The sequence below is a fragment of the Lissotriton helveticus genome, chromosome 4_1 (genome assembly GCF_964261635.1).
Source record: "Lissotriton helveticus chromosome 4_1, aLisHel1.1, whole genome shotgun sequence".
In the NCBI taxonomy this organism is placed as follows: Eukaryota; Metazoa; Chordata; class Amphibia; order Caudata; family Salamandridae; genus Lissotriton; species Lissotriton helveticus.
The window spans coordinates 567,267,835-567,283,243 of record NC_136063.1 but is presented as its reverse complement, the minus strand read 5'-3'; positions in this window follow the sequence as shown (position 1 = coordinate 567,283,243).

The following is a 15,409-nucleotide window of genomic DNA, read 5'->3' as shown; positions in this document are numbered from 1 at the left end:
GCACGACGAAGCGATATGGCAGGGCTCCAAAGTGTCTCTATACCCGGACTTTACTGTTATGGTCCAGGATGCCAGGAGGAAATATACGGGAGTTAAAGCAACACTCAGGAACCTTGCACTGAAGTACGGCATGCTATACCCAGCTAGGCTACAGGTGGAGGTCAACGGGCGGGCACGGGTTTTTGAGAATCCTACGGAGGTGCAGGAATTTTGCCATACTTATAAACTCAACAACAAACAATCCTTGGAAAAGGACAAGCTTTTCCCCGCACAGTGGTTCGGACGCGAGCATGGATCTGTTCTCTGGTTCTGGTCATGGCTGACAGTCTGGATTTGCCTTTTGCAAACATAGGCTGCGCATTTGAGTCACTATCGTTTATATTGGGAAATGGTTTACTGTATACAGTATGCTACATATGTCACTAGGCTGAAGGAGCGTGATCACTCCCCTTTTGGTGTTCACCTTGTAATAGTTTTTGTGGGGACAGAATGTACCCTAAATGTTTGCTTTTCACTATGCTGAGGTTGCTATTGGTACCATGTGCTGGTTTGTTGAAGTTCGTATTGCCTCTCTGGATGGGCAGGAAGGCTGGGTGGGGAGTGGCGGCAGGGTATTGTTTCTTGTTGCTTTGCACTGAGACAAATGTAGATACGTTCATAGAAGCACTTTGCAAGTAAACCCGTTTATCATGCATTATGTTCCATCCTACCAATACGTCATGGCACAGTTAGGTTTCAATTCTGGCCCCTCGAGTGTGACCTTTGCTACATGGAATGTCCAGGGCTTGAATAACACTCGTAAAAGGAGACAGGTCATCCATTATTTACTCAGGCACGGGGTCAACATAGCCTTATTTACAGGAGACTCATCTTTTCACCAGCGATCCTACCCATTTTGCCACGAGCTAGGGATCGAACAAATACTTTGCAAACTACAGTAATTACTCCAGGGGTACGGCCATTCTCATACACAAGCGTATACCTTTTAAGTGCCATTCTGTAACGTGTGATGATGAGGGCAGGTTTGTAATCGTTGTGGGTACACTTATGGGTCACAGGGTAGCATTGATGTGTGTCTATGGCCCCAATGTAGATTCCCCTGATTTTTATTACTTCTTGCTCTCTAACCTGATGCAACTGGGCCCCATGCCTCTGTTGCTAGGGGATGATTTTAACATTGCCCTTAATCGAACCGCAGACAGCACCGGACCCCAAAACCCGAGTGCGTAAGGCCTTGGAGTTAGGGTGACCAACCGTCCGTAAATTTCACGGACAGTCCGTAAATAGTACCTCACGTCCGTTGCTCGCGAGGATCCTTTTTACGAACGCCTTTTGTCTGTAATTTTAGGCATTGCAGGGAACAGAGCTATTCCCCTGCAAAAGGCCTCAGCTCCCTGATGGGGCCGCCTCGCACTCCTCTGAGCACAAGAGCAACCCACCCCACCCATTGTCATTCTGTGTGGGGCTGATTGCCACATACAGAATGACAATGGGTCAGTCTGGGCTGGCACAGCATATGGTGGCCTCCTCCAGCCTCGGTCCAGGGCAGGGCATTCTGTCAAAAGTGCAAAAACGCCCATGCTGCTGCTAGGTGAGAATCCAGTTAACCAAAGGAAGGCGGTGAAAGAAGTTCAAAGGAAGGGATTATAGTTACAGTATAGCAGCCATGGTTGCTGCTTTTTTGTTTTATGTTACTATCAACCATTGACAAAGCCAATAGTTCTGGCTTGTTGTAGATGTAACTTTACTTGTTTTATTATATATCTGGATGCAATGACTGAAGCAACAAAAGTACCAGTGTTTTAAGCCACACATTTTATTACATTAAACACCCTTTTGGAGAGACCCCCCTAGTTTTTACCTCCCACTTAAAGCTCTGGAAACAACACCATGTCACTGTCGCCTCATGGCCTGGCACTGTGCATCATGCATGGCTCATGCCTTTCACTTTTTCAGATTGCCTACGTGCAGGGGCATAGTGAACCCTGCCCCACCCCTTGCTGTACGAACTACAGCGAGGGTGGCGTTCTTGATGGGTCTCATAATTAATGCGAAAAGGTGAGTGAGTAATTAAGTGAAGGGATGGGTGCATGGATGGCTGGATAGATGAGTGAAATGATGGATGGATGAGTGAAAAGGTGGATGTCGGGCAAGAGAATGGGTGGATGGAATGATGGATGGATTGATGAATTGATAAGTGAAAGGGTGAATGGCTGGACGAATGAGTGAAAGGGTGGATGTAAGGCTGGATGAGTGAGTGAAAGGGTGGGTAGATGGACAACAGGATGGATAGATGAGTGAAGGAGTGAAAGGGTGGATGGATGAGAGAAAGGATGGATGAGTGAAAGGATGGATGAATGATAGGTTCAATGGATGGACTCTTGAGTGGATGAGTAGATGGGTGGGTGGGTGGATGGAAGAATGGATGGCTAAGTGAAAGGGTAATTGAAAGAGAAAGGGGAATGGGTAAATGGATGACTGAACAGGTGAATGGGTGGAAGGATGAGTGACTGGATGGATGGGTGGAAGAGTGGATGGATGAGTGTACGGATGGATAGGGTAAAAGGGTGGATGGATGATGGATGAGTAAAAGGGTGGATTGAGGGATGGATGAGTGAAATGATGGATGGAAGCCTACGTGATGGATAGGTTTGTAAATGGATGAATATGGACATGGATGGGCACACAGATGGAAGGACAGAATGAATGGTGAAAGACTGAATGATGGATGAAAGTATGATTACACATTGTAAGCCCCATTATCTTAAGCAAGATTTCCTATACATTGACTTTCACATTTATATGAGTGATTGTCTCTATATAATATGTGTGTGTTGTAACGCACTCCAACACTCTGCCACACATACTTGGGATGAGTAGCACTATAGAAGAAATTAAATAGACATGAGAGAGGGTCTATGTGAAGATGAGGGGCGCCATTTAAGGGTGGTATCAAGGCCAGACTGTCCGGACCCGGCATCAGGCGTTTTCTCTGGGAGCTGGAAAGGTGGGGGCGTTTTTTTACCACAAAAAGACCTGCACATTTGCTTAAAGCTGCGCGCATACTGACAAACCCTGAAGTGCACAATTGTCTCAACCTAATATAAACTTATTTTCACTTGTATTTTAGTGGTTGTCTATTTATTTACTTATATACTATTGCGCAACCTACTCTGTGTCTGTAAAACGTACCTTTTGTCCTGAATTTCTGCCCTGAATTTTGGCCCTTTGTCCTGAATTTTTACACCCACTGTCCTGAATTTGCACCCATGCCAGTTGGTCGCCCTACTTGGAGTCCCTGTGTGACCAGTTCTCCCTGGAAGACTTGGGCCGTACACGAGATCCAGATCACGCCACTTACACACATTATGCTAGCCCCCATAACACATGGACAAGGATCGACTACTGGCTTACAACCCCCGAGATTGCCAATTGGTTTAATGGACTCCAGACGCGCCCCGGGACTTACTCTGATCATTCCCCAGTTTTACTGTCCCTGAGGGTCCCCACCCGAGGGTTTCGAGAGACAGTAGCGCTTCCCTAATCGTGCGTTAGAGGATGAGATATTCAGGAGAGAACTCCGGGAGGCAATTGAGGACTACTTCACTATAAACACAGGGTCAGTTGACTCCGAGGCAATGTTGTGGGAGGGTTTTAGGGCCTACATGAGAGGGGTATGCATTTCCAAGAGCGCCGGAGTACTGCGGGAATTGCACAGTGCTCTTGCCTGCTTTGAAAAAGAGCTTGGTGCACTGGACAGACACAAGCATCGGATCCAGAAATAGACAAACAGCGGGCAGCTTTTCTCATGGAATACGGAGACACTGCAGAGAGGGAAATACTTTTTATGGGGAAATACCATAATGCCAAGGTATATGGGGAAGGTGACCGTCCCAGGCGGGTATTGGCTCAGATGATAAGACCCCCTTACAATAAAGCATATATTATCGAGATACAAACTGCATCTGGACAGCAAATCACTGACCCACTGGCCATCCAGGGGGAATTCCGTTCTTATTTTAAAACTTTGTACACCACGAGGCTGGGGCAGGACCATACAGACCTGAGACCTTAGTCCGGAAAGGATCATACCGACCTTTGTCGCATTTAAACCTCGACTACAAGATCCTGGCCAAGGCTCTTGCTTGTCGTCTCTCCTTATTAATGGAATCTATCATTTCCCCGGCTCAATCTGGTTTTGAACCTCATCGCTTCACAGCCCTCAACCTTCGCACATTATTTAACACCCTACATCGAATAAACCCAGACACCCCCGCTGCAGCGATCCTACTGGATTCGGAAAAGGCTTTTGATTCCTTAGAATGGCCATTTTTTTTGTCCATATGCAGCGAATGGGGATGCCCACCGGGTTCATTGCCACTACGGCCCTGTTATACAGCCAACCCACTGCCAGGCTTCAGCTAAACGGCTCCCTGTCTGCACCTTTCTCCTTATCGCATGGCACGAGACAGGGCTGCCCCCTATAGCCTTTGCTATTTATTTTGGCAATGGATCCCTTGATCAGACATTTTCAGGAGAAACACCTACACAGAGGTTTGCAATTTACCACTGGCCCACTGCTAGTTTCACTATATGCGGATGACATATTATATGTCCATGACCCTCGGGTGAATCTGGATCCCCTTGTCCGGGAAATACTCCGATTTGGTACTTTTTCCGGATTGGGCCTTAATTGGCACAAATCGTGATTTTCCCCCCTCATGGCCAGCACAGTCGAGTGGGACCTGGAGTTCCCTTTGGAGTGGTGCTCAGACTCCGTGAAATATCTGGGCATACATGTTCACCTTGAGATGGACCAGACTATCCGGCGTAACTATGGTGTGGCAATCTCCAAATTAGAGGTGCAAATAGACACATGGCTTAAGCTTCCACTCTCCATGGCCGGGCGGGTGGCCCTCATAAAGATAAAGGTGCTTCCAAAATTTTTATATCCATTGCAGAACATCCCGATCCCACTCACAAACCGGTTTTTTGTTACTCTTCGCTCTCACTTATTCAAGTTGGTGTGAGGCAACAGAAAAGCCAGGGTGCACTGGATTTGATTTATCAACTTGTAATGCGCGCGAATGCCCGTGGGCGTCTTGGCGCTATGATAGATCCTCCTATCTCAAGAACGGTGTCTAGAGTTATGCCAAGAAGAGCCAGGTTTTTACTTCCTTTCTAAAGGATTCCAAAGATGGACAAGTTTTTATGGCAAAAGGCAGCTGATTCCAGGTTCGTGCTGCATGTACAAGGAAGCTTCTTCCACCCCAGCTAGCTCGTCTAAATCTGGGGACAGTAATTAGCTTCAATTGACCGGATCATGACGCTTCCCTGCAATAGAGGGGGGTATGGAGTCCTTGATTTGCAACTGTATTATCTGGCATCACAATGCAGCTTTGTGCAAACATGGTCCACCCAGACGCTAGGATACTGTTCCTGCATCCGGAATCCGATTTTGTTCTTCCGGACACTTTGGCTACAGTACTGCCCCTGGGAATCCCCAAAGATATTCAGCCGGTCTCAGGGATTGGATTAAACTGGAACGCATTACAAATGCACCGTCACAATACTCCTCTGCTCTTCCAGTCCCCAATGCCAAATGGTTACCCATCACTGGCGAAAAGCTAGTGCAGAAGACTTGTACTAAATTTAACATCACTAAAATGGGGCCATATTTTTGACCCAGATGACGAGACTTTATTCCCTGACATTACGTTCATGGACAGATTTATCCTAATGAGACTACACTCTGCATTGAGGGCCAAACTTCCTGAGTATCAGCTAGAGCCTGCTTCTTTCCCTCCTCTCACGATAGTGATAGACAGTAGTAGGGGGGTTCAGCTCATATCCCACCTCTACAAAGCGTGTGCCGACATAATTCCAGTTAACGATGACAAGATAAGCAGCGCCTGGGAGGCTGACGGGTAATCGAATCACGGATGAACAGTGGGCGGCCAGTTGTGCAGTTATGAAATCTGTCTCCCTCAATAGTCTTCATCATTTGATCCATTTAAAATGTTTGCGCAGGATGTACATCACCCCGGCCAAGACACACAGGATAGATCCCGCTAGGTCACACAGTTTTCAGAGATGCAACTCCCCATACGCAGATTTTGCCCACCTTGCCTGGACGCATTTATGCTTTTTGGACAGGTATACACAAGACAATAAGCGGTATGGTAAAGATACCAATGGAACCCTTACCAGAGGTTGCCCTCTTAGGCTATGTCATTCACTTTCCACATACAGTTCGCAGGTTTGTTGCTATTGGTTTATTGTTGGCTAAAAGAGAAATCGCCATACACTGGGGCAGCAGGCGAACACCCACGATAAGGAATTGGCTTCACAGCTTGGCGTCTTGCTCCATGAAGAGTGAGCTGTATACCAATACAATCCCACCCTCCTCAAGACCTAAGGACATATGGGCCCCTTCAGAGCCTTCCTAGCTGCACAGCAACAAGATCCCCCCCACCCAACAGGAACAGGGTATAGTCCCGAAAGGCGTAGAATGGCTAGAATGGCACAGGATGTGCACCACTCATAGCACCTACATGCTACACGATATGTCAAACTCAGATATTACGATACGATGGGATACGGGATCGAGAGACTATCTCTGATGTGTTGTTTGATGGGAGTAGCGATGGGATGCTTGAGACAGGCTAAGTAAGAAACACCTGCTTTGTACGTTATACACCATGTCCTTGACTGTGATTGTGAAGAAATTAGGTTGCTATATCATGTACAGGTACTTATGTTGTCACCGGATTGTACTCCGTGCATTGCTTCTGTCTTTAAGAAAATGCTAAATAAAGTTAAAAAAAAAAAATCTTGTATCTTCAGTGAATTGACCACTGAAGGCCCGGATTTTATATTAAAAACAGAGCTTTGGACTATACCATTTCCAGCTGAAAAGCAATATTTCTCTCCATGTTTCCCATACCTGGTGTGTCACGCAGTTTGGTGTTCACTTTCCACCATGTTAAAGAACAGTAGATGTTTCAGCACCCAGGCTAATGTGCTGAATAGCTAAATACATATAAGGTCCCAAAGGCGAGACCGATTGCATGGCAAATACTTGTTCAGACCCTAGCGTTACCCCATTTGTTACAAACTCTTTACTTCCTTTCCCGTTTTACTCAATTTTTCAGCAAACCCCTTGCCCATCCCCAACTCCCCATCCTAAATACCCAGCCATTTTCCCTTTTTGCCTTCCCAGCATGCTGTGCTTTAAAATAAACATTTGCCTTTTCCACTGACACATGCGGGGAAGGCCTCTCTCGTCAGACAGATTTCGCTAGTCTAACTTTTATATTAGACATTCTGCATAATGACAGATTACGTTCTGAGTGATCAAATGGCCGACCACAAAATGAGAAATCAGGATGAAGGGGTTGATGAAGCGTCCCTCAACTTGTCTGGCAGAGTCAAATTAAACATCAGATTTTAAGATTTATTTATTTAAGTGATCGGTATTTTAAAAACAAAAACCATTACACCAATGACATTTATAATAATACTACTGCATACTTATATAAACACGTAAAATCATTAGTGGAATTTTTACACGGTTGGTCTAAAACATACTACTATACATCAATTATTTAACATTTCGTTTAAAATAGAGATTTGGGAATTTGTGTCTTTCTGACAGTCTATTGCGATTTCCACCACGGAGTCAGATTTGAAATAATTTAAATATTAAGACTAGTTAAATAAAAGCATTTCACAGTGCGCAGAAAACATTATTGCATCAAGAAACAGGCCTATGTGTTATGCTAATGTTTGTTAAGTGGTAGCCACGCTTACCCGAAGCTGGCTGTAACCACGGTGGAACCCTGCAGGTCAGCTGGAATGAAATGTCGTTGTGTAATTCATTGCATAGTTGGCTTTGAAAACGCCAATTATGCAGCTGCTTGTAATAAACCCTTTTCTGCTACATTGGTTTGTGCTTTGTGGTGTCAACTCAACTACCCCAGCATTCTTGTGTTTTGAAATTCGATTTTATCTTTAAAGTGTTTTAGATTATTCGTTAGATAGAATTCTTATATGAATTTACTTTTCATCTTAAAATTAACGCACATTAAAATGTTGAACTACACAGTGGCCTTGTCATTAGAAATGTTTTCTAGCTGACTCAGGTTTTTAGAATATATTTACAATTGATCATTTGAATAAAATGTTCCTGTTGATCCAAAACATTGAATTGTCTTCCATGTACCAACAATTGACATAAAATGCAGGGAACTGGATCCTTATGTATTACTTTGGCTGTTTCAAATTGGCCTGTACATTTTTAAATAAAAAAGAGCCTGAGCTGTGAGAGTTAAATAAGTTCCCTTAAATTTGTTTCGGCGCTTATGCAGACAAACCTGGGAACTAAGGGCCAGATGAAGGTAATTTAAAATTCCAGATTCTATAATACCGAATTTTACCGATTCGGTATTTTTGCAATCACAAAATGGGATGTAGGTAAAAATTCAGTAAATATTTCCGATTCGGTAATATTCGGTATCATCCATTCAGTATTTACCGAATCGGTATTTACCGATTCGTTAAATCCCATTCATTCCTATGGGGCTCCAGACCCATAGGAATGAAATACCGATTCAGTAAATACCGATCCTATTCAAAACAAGCATTTGCAATGCAATAGGTCTCGCATTAGGAAAGTTTGAGCTATTGGTATTGTAAATGACAAATATTTTATTTATGTGTTTGGTTTTGAAAATAGCCAAATTAATAGCTTTGTCATTTACAATGCCAATAAGTTTCGCAAATGTGACACCTATAGCATTTGTAATGCAATATGTGTTGTATTCACGTAATTTAGATGTATAAATATATCGTAAAATGTTTGTATTAACTATGTACAAATTGACCGAAATGATTTGGGCCAAGAAGATAAAGGTGCGAGTCGTAGGACATTGAGAAACATATGCAGGGCTTTTATTTATTCGTGTGATACACCAAGTTCTACAGACAACCACCAGAGGGCGCCCGAACACTTCCATTGTGATCCTTATCATGGGATTATTTTATAGCTTGGATGATCATTCAGGAAAAATAATGTATCTTTATTTTAAATTACTGATTTTGTTTTGTTTGCCTCTGTTTGAAATGCTATCATAATTAAACACGTCATGTCTTAGCTTGCAGATGGGAGGCAGGTTCTTATTGGATCTGTGATTGGCTTTATTGTCCTTAATCTAACCAGCACGTACACAGAGGTGAGACCATTTAAACTTTGATAACAACTTGTAAACGTTTATGAGTGAAACGATCTAAACTTTGATAAACTCTTGTTTTCATTAGTCGAGAACTAAACCAGAGATATTACATCCGTTGAACTCACTATGGCGGTATATTATTATTTTCAAACACAAAATATAATATAATTAACAGAACAAAGACATTATTAAACTGTAGTCTTCTTATCCTAAATTATGCAATTTTTTTTCTTTTGTTTTATAAAAGCAGAAGGTACCACAGGATTCTGTATTACGGCTAAATGGGATTATAAATGTCAAAACATGTTTTTTGGTTTTTTTAAATGCAGTTTTTTCATCTGCACTTTGTGATAATAAACACGAACTATTATGTGAATAAGAGGGGTGTTTACCTTATGTTCACACAATTGTTCTAGTTCATTGTCACAAAGGACAGCTACAAATGCATAATTTTAAAGAGTATTCCTGTTTATCTGACATTCTATCTTACGTTCTAAAATTGTTACCCATGTAGTATAGATTCGATGAGAACCAAAAAGGTGTCCTTGCTGAAACCGTAACACTAACATCAACAATAAAACCGTTGTTTTATAGCCACTTTTCCGCGCTGTACACAGCAGATGTTTCCGATTCCACAAAAGTGAGGTTTGGGCGTGAATGCGGGGCAGATGTCGGCGTGTGTTTATTTCAACCACAAAGGGAGCATGTTAAAATATTCACACTTTTGGCTTCGATCCAAGGTGATGCACTAAGCTCCGGCGGCTGACTCTAGAACTCAGACGGGCGGCGGGGGAAGGTGATGGGTTGACAGTGCCTCATTGTGTGACGCTAATCATGCAGATGTATTCATGCTACGTTGACGGAAGAATTACCCGCCTCTGTGCGTCCATCTTTACGCTCCTTGAAAGCCCGCAGTGTGTTCGGCTGCACCTTCTGAGATGAGAACTGATGGCGTAAATGTTACATCTTGCAAACATTTAAGGCAGAGCAATATTTAGGGAAAGAGAGGTCTTCCATTACGTTCCGGATATTAGCGCGCCTGCCTACCGTAAGGTTCAGACTCCAAGTGACGTCAGGCGGGCGCACGCACTTCCGCGCAGAGTGTTCTTGGCCGCTTCTCCGGCTCCGCTTGCTGATGGCGTACAAGAGGTGATGGACGGCACTGTAGTCCCTGGCCGCGTCTCCCCCGCCCGCTGTAGCAGCACTGGAGCCCCTGGCCGCATCGCCCCCGCCCGCCTATCCATTGGGAGCCGGGCAGAAGGAGCCCACAAGAAAACAGGACAAGAAAAGAGCCTGGTGAGGTAAGGGGGGGGAGCGTGTGTGTATGCTGTGTGTGCGCGTGTGTGCATGCGACGGCGGGGGTGGGTTCTCTGTATGTATGTATGGGTGCATGCATGGGCGCTCGTGTGTGTGTCTCTGGGTATGCGCATGCATGTTGGAACTTCCGAGGCAGGAGATGGGCACGGCGCCGTGCGCGCCCACGAGGTGAAATCTGCGCTCGTGCCCATCTCGTGTCCACATTCCCAAATACGGCTGACAATAGTCGTCGAGCAGACAGCAATCAATGCTTCGCATTGAATGCAGGTCGAGCTCGACCTAAAAAGGAAAAACCCAGGAGTCAGCCAATCAGGTGCAACCACCCCCCTCCCAACCAGGAAGTGGCCACACCCAGGCAGGTGCAAGCAATCAGAAGCTTCTGGAGAGGCTGTGAGAGCAGAGCAGAGTCCCTGAGCCACAGGAAAACTTTACTGCTTTTGAAATTGAAAAAATGGCAAACAACACTGAGAAGGAAGGTGCCGAGAGGAAGAGGAAAATCAAATTCAGCACCATGGAGCTGCAGGTACTAGTGGAAGAGGTAGTTAAGGAACACCAAAAATTGTTTGGGAAGCAGTCCCTGACGGTGGCAGAATCTGACAAAAGGAAGGTTTGGCTTGAAATACAGTCAAATGTAAATGCTGTTGGAGTGACCCCACGGGAGATAGACGACCTGAAGAAGAGGTGGTACGAAAGATTGCAGAGTTCCACAAACAGGCGAACCTTACTGGAGGAGGGAGGAACAGGGCACCTGCCCTGACTGAGCTAGAGGAGCTGGTGGAGTCCACCATTGAACCAGAGAGCGTCTGTGGACTTGTAGATGCAGACAGCTGAGCCAGAGCTGTTACCAGAAAAGGTAAGAAGCATGCACAGCAATCACCCCCACCCCATCCACTTCCCTTTCCCCTATGTGGCAGTGTTAACCCCACTCCAGTAGAGGTAGCAATATACACCAGCAATGCATTATGGGAGATGTAGTAATTGAAACACCTACCATGTCATACAGCACACCAAGCAACAAGGCATGTGACATACATCAGTCATAAGCAAGCTGAGGCAATAGCTACAGTGTTTCAGTGATTGGAATGTAATTGTATAAGCAGTGCTACAGGAACACAGAGCTAATGTACGCTTTTCTGTCCACAGGCGAGACATCTCGCAGGCATACCAGGGAGAAGGAAGGCAGTGCACCACAGAAGGACGACACACAGGAGGCAAGCACAAGTGCAGGGAATACCACACAGGACACTGATGCACCAACAGCACAGCCAGCCTCCCAAGACGTGCAAATGTCACCACAGCTACAGGCCTCCCCAGAGCGTTTTGGCTCTCCTCTACTACTGTCCTCACCTGAACTGCCTGCATCACGGGCTAACCCAGCAACGGCAGTACAAAATGGCAAGAGGCATGTAGTTGCCACACTACTTCAAATGGAGCCATCAGCAGGTGACGCGATGGGGGATGAGACACCAACCTTGGCTGGTGAAGAAAGCACTGCCATACAGCAGTCCAGCACCAAGGGTGCCCGCACAGGTACCAGACGCCGCAGGCCCAGAGACAGCAGTGCTTCACAACATGTGGAGGGTCCCAGTGTCTTCCGTGGACTGGAGGGTAGCATGGTGAAAATACAGCGTATGCAGGGGAATGCCATCCAGTCAGTGCTACGCCAGATGAGGCACCTGAATGAAAACATGGCAAACATAGGAAAGGGCATCAGCGCATTGGTGGATGAAAACAAAGAGATGGCATCAGGCATGAGAGAGATGGCTGCAAGGATGCGGGACATGTCACAGTCCGTGCTGCTCTTGTGCACCAAACTTGACCAGGACAGGGCAACAAGGCGGAAGGACAGGCAGCAAGCACAGCAACACATTAAGGCAGTCAACCGCCTGGCAACAGCCACTTCCCTTCTTTGCAGGCGATGCGTGAACATGCAGGAGGGACTGGCACACAGCAGCAATGAAGTGTCCAGGGGCCTTGCAAGGGTGACGCGTGCTGTAGAGGTGCTGCTTAATGCACAGTCAGCACATACTGCTGCTCTGGATGTACCTGAGAGCGAGGAAAGCACCAGTCAAAGCAGCATGACAACCCCCCCTATTGCTGAGACACAGAGGAGCAGCAGGCTCCATGGTGCTCCCACTGCCCACACACCCAATGAGGACAGCCAGGCAATTTCATCTGGCACCGTAAGGCGTGGCCAAAAATGACTAATGCTGCCCACACTCCATGACCTTGAATGGAGAAGTGACCCAGGACTCCCATTATTGATAGATATCATTTGTGTTACACATTTGTGCCTTTGAGTACTTGCGTAGTGCCAAAAATTAAATTACGTTGGGTACATACTCCACCTAGCTGTGTCTCTTTACTTACTGAAAAGTAGTTGCGTGTGATCTCTGCCCGTCTCTGTCTCCCATCTGTTGCTGGCGCCACTCCTGCTGTGTTGGGCTCAGGCTGTGCACATTCATCATCGTGGTCCTCAAAATCACTTAATTCCACTTCTGTACCTTTCTTGGTAGCAAGGTTTTGGAACATTGCTCAAGTTGCAATGATCTTACAGCAGATGAGTGGTGAGTACTGCCGTGCGCCTCCACTTTTGTTGAGGCAGCAGAACCTGCTTTTTAACAGCCCAAAGGTGCGCTCCACAATGTTCCTAGTAGATTTGTGTGCCACGTTGTATCGTCTCTCGCTCAGGGTTGATGGGTTCAGGTAGGGTGTCACGATGAACAAGCGGATGGCATATGCGCTATCACCTATTTGGAAATGAAAGAGCCATTAATCACATGCGCACCAACACATACATCTGCAATACCTATCAGGGTGTGTCACAGTGTTTTACCTAGCAGGTATCCTTCTCCGAATTCCCCCGCTGTCAGGCGTGTATAGATCCCACTATTCTGAAAGATATAGGAGTCGTGGGTGCTTTCAGGGAATTTGGCCACAATGTCTGTGATAATGTTGGCAGCATCACAGATTACCTGCACATTGATAGAGTGGGGTGACTTTCTGTTTCTGTAAATGTACTCTGTGGCAGCAGGTTGGCAGATTGGGATGTGGGTGCCATTAATACAGCCGATGACGTGTGGGAACTGTGCCAGTTGATAGAAGTCAGTCTTGGTCTTTAGCAGTTCCGCATGTGTGTCAGGGAAGCTGATGTAATGATGCATTCTTTGCATAATGGCCTCTAGGAACTTCTGGAAGAAATGGGACAGGCAGCTCTGGGACACCCCACCTACCACAGCTATCACCCCCTGGTAACTCCCAGATGCAAACAACTTAAAACTTAGGGGTCTGATTAGGGATTCAACAGTAATCCTCTGCTCGTAATAACCTTATCAATGATACAAGGGTACGATGGCAATAACACTAGCAAACCAGATCACAAGATGTGAAGAACCAGTAACGTAAGTCACCCCTGGCTTGGTAGTTTGGTTTGCCCTGTTCCCATCATGCACTGGGACAGGAACAGACTAATTTGCATATAGCCAAGTTCTGAGCTGGGATGGTGCAGTGAGCTAAAAAACGGTGATGGATCAAGCCCTGATCTTTTGACTGGGTAAGAGTGGTCTGCTTAATTCAGGCACTCTGTTCATCACCACCCCCTTTTCTGAATCATTTTGTCCACCATAAGCGTGGAAGGGTATACTCAGATGTGAGTCCCTTGCTCATTGCACCATCAGGATTCAAGCAAGCCGGGCCGACGACGCCTGAAATGGCAGAAACCGGTCCCCGGAAGCTTGTTTCCTTCCCAGTACAAGAATTGGCTTGGTAGTTTGGTTTGCCCTGTTCCCATCATGCACTGGGACAGGAACAGACTAATTTGCATATAGCCAAGTTCTGAGCTGGGATGGTGCAGTGAGCTAAAAAACGGTGATGGATCAAGCCCTGATCTTTGGACTGGGTAAGAGTGGTCTGTTTAATTCAGGCACTCTGTTCATCACCACCCCCTTTTCTGAATCATTTTGTCCACCATAAGCGTGGAAGGGTATACTCAGATGTGAGTCCCTTGCTCATTGCACCATCAGGATTCAAGCAAGCCGGGCCGACGACGCCTGAAATGGCAGAAACCGGTCCCCGGAAGCTTGTTTCCTTCCCAGTACAAGAATTGGCTTGGTAGTTTGGTTTGCCCTGTTCCCATCATGCACTGGGACAGGAACAGACTAATTTGCATATAGCCAAGTTCTGAGCTGGGATGGTGCAGTGAGCTAAAAAACGGTGATGGATCAAGCCCTGATCTTTGGACTGGGTAAGAGTGGTCTGCTTAATTCAGGCACTCTGTTCATCACCACCCCCTTTTCTGAATCAGTTGGAGTACTTTGAGCGGACTTGGTAATAGGACTTGGAGCCTAGGAGACTCTCCGGAAGAGCCGTTTGCCAGCCTATTCAGATTGTGGTTTTCTGCCTCTCTTATAGCCAATCCTGGGGGATTTGAGTGGATTCTATGGCTGTCAATAAGGTATTCTATGGCTGTCAATAAGGTACTTTGTTTTTTGTGCATTGTGCACACAGCGACTCGTTGCGGTGAAGCGGTTTGACTTTGGATGTCAGCGCGAGCTGCATTTTAAAAAATATTCTCACGCCTGCTATAGCGTGTGCCATTAGCTCCGTCAGAGATTCTTCGTGGCATCTCCAGTGACGCTTCATCTTTCTTCGCATTCTCCGAGTTGCGGATGTATGACGTCACAACGCATACTTTTACAACGCCTACCTTTACATCGCAAGTTTTACAACGCATACCATTACAACGCATAGTGCTTTTAGGCGCTGGATAGTGAATAGTTTAATTTACTATTCCAACTCCAGTCCCCGTAGATAGTAGGGAAGGTGTTGGATAGTACATTAAACCTATTCCCTATCCTAGA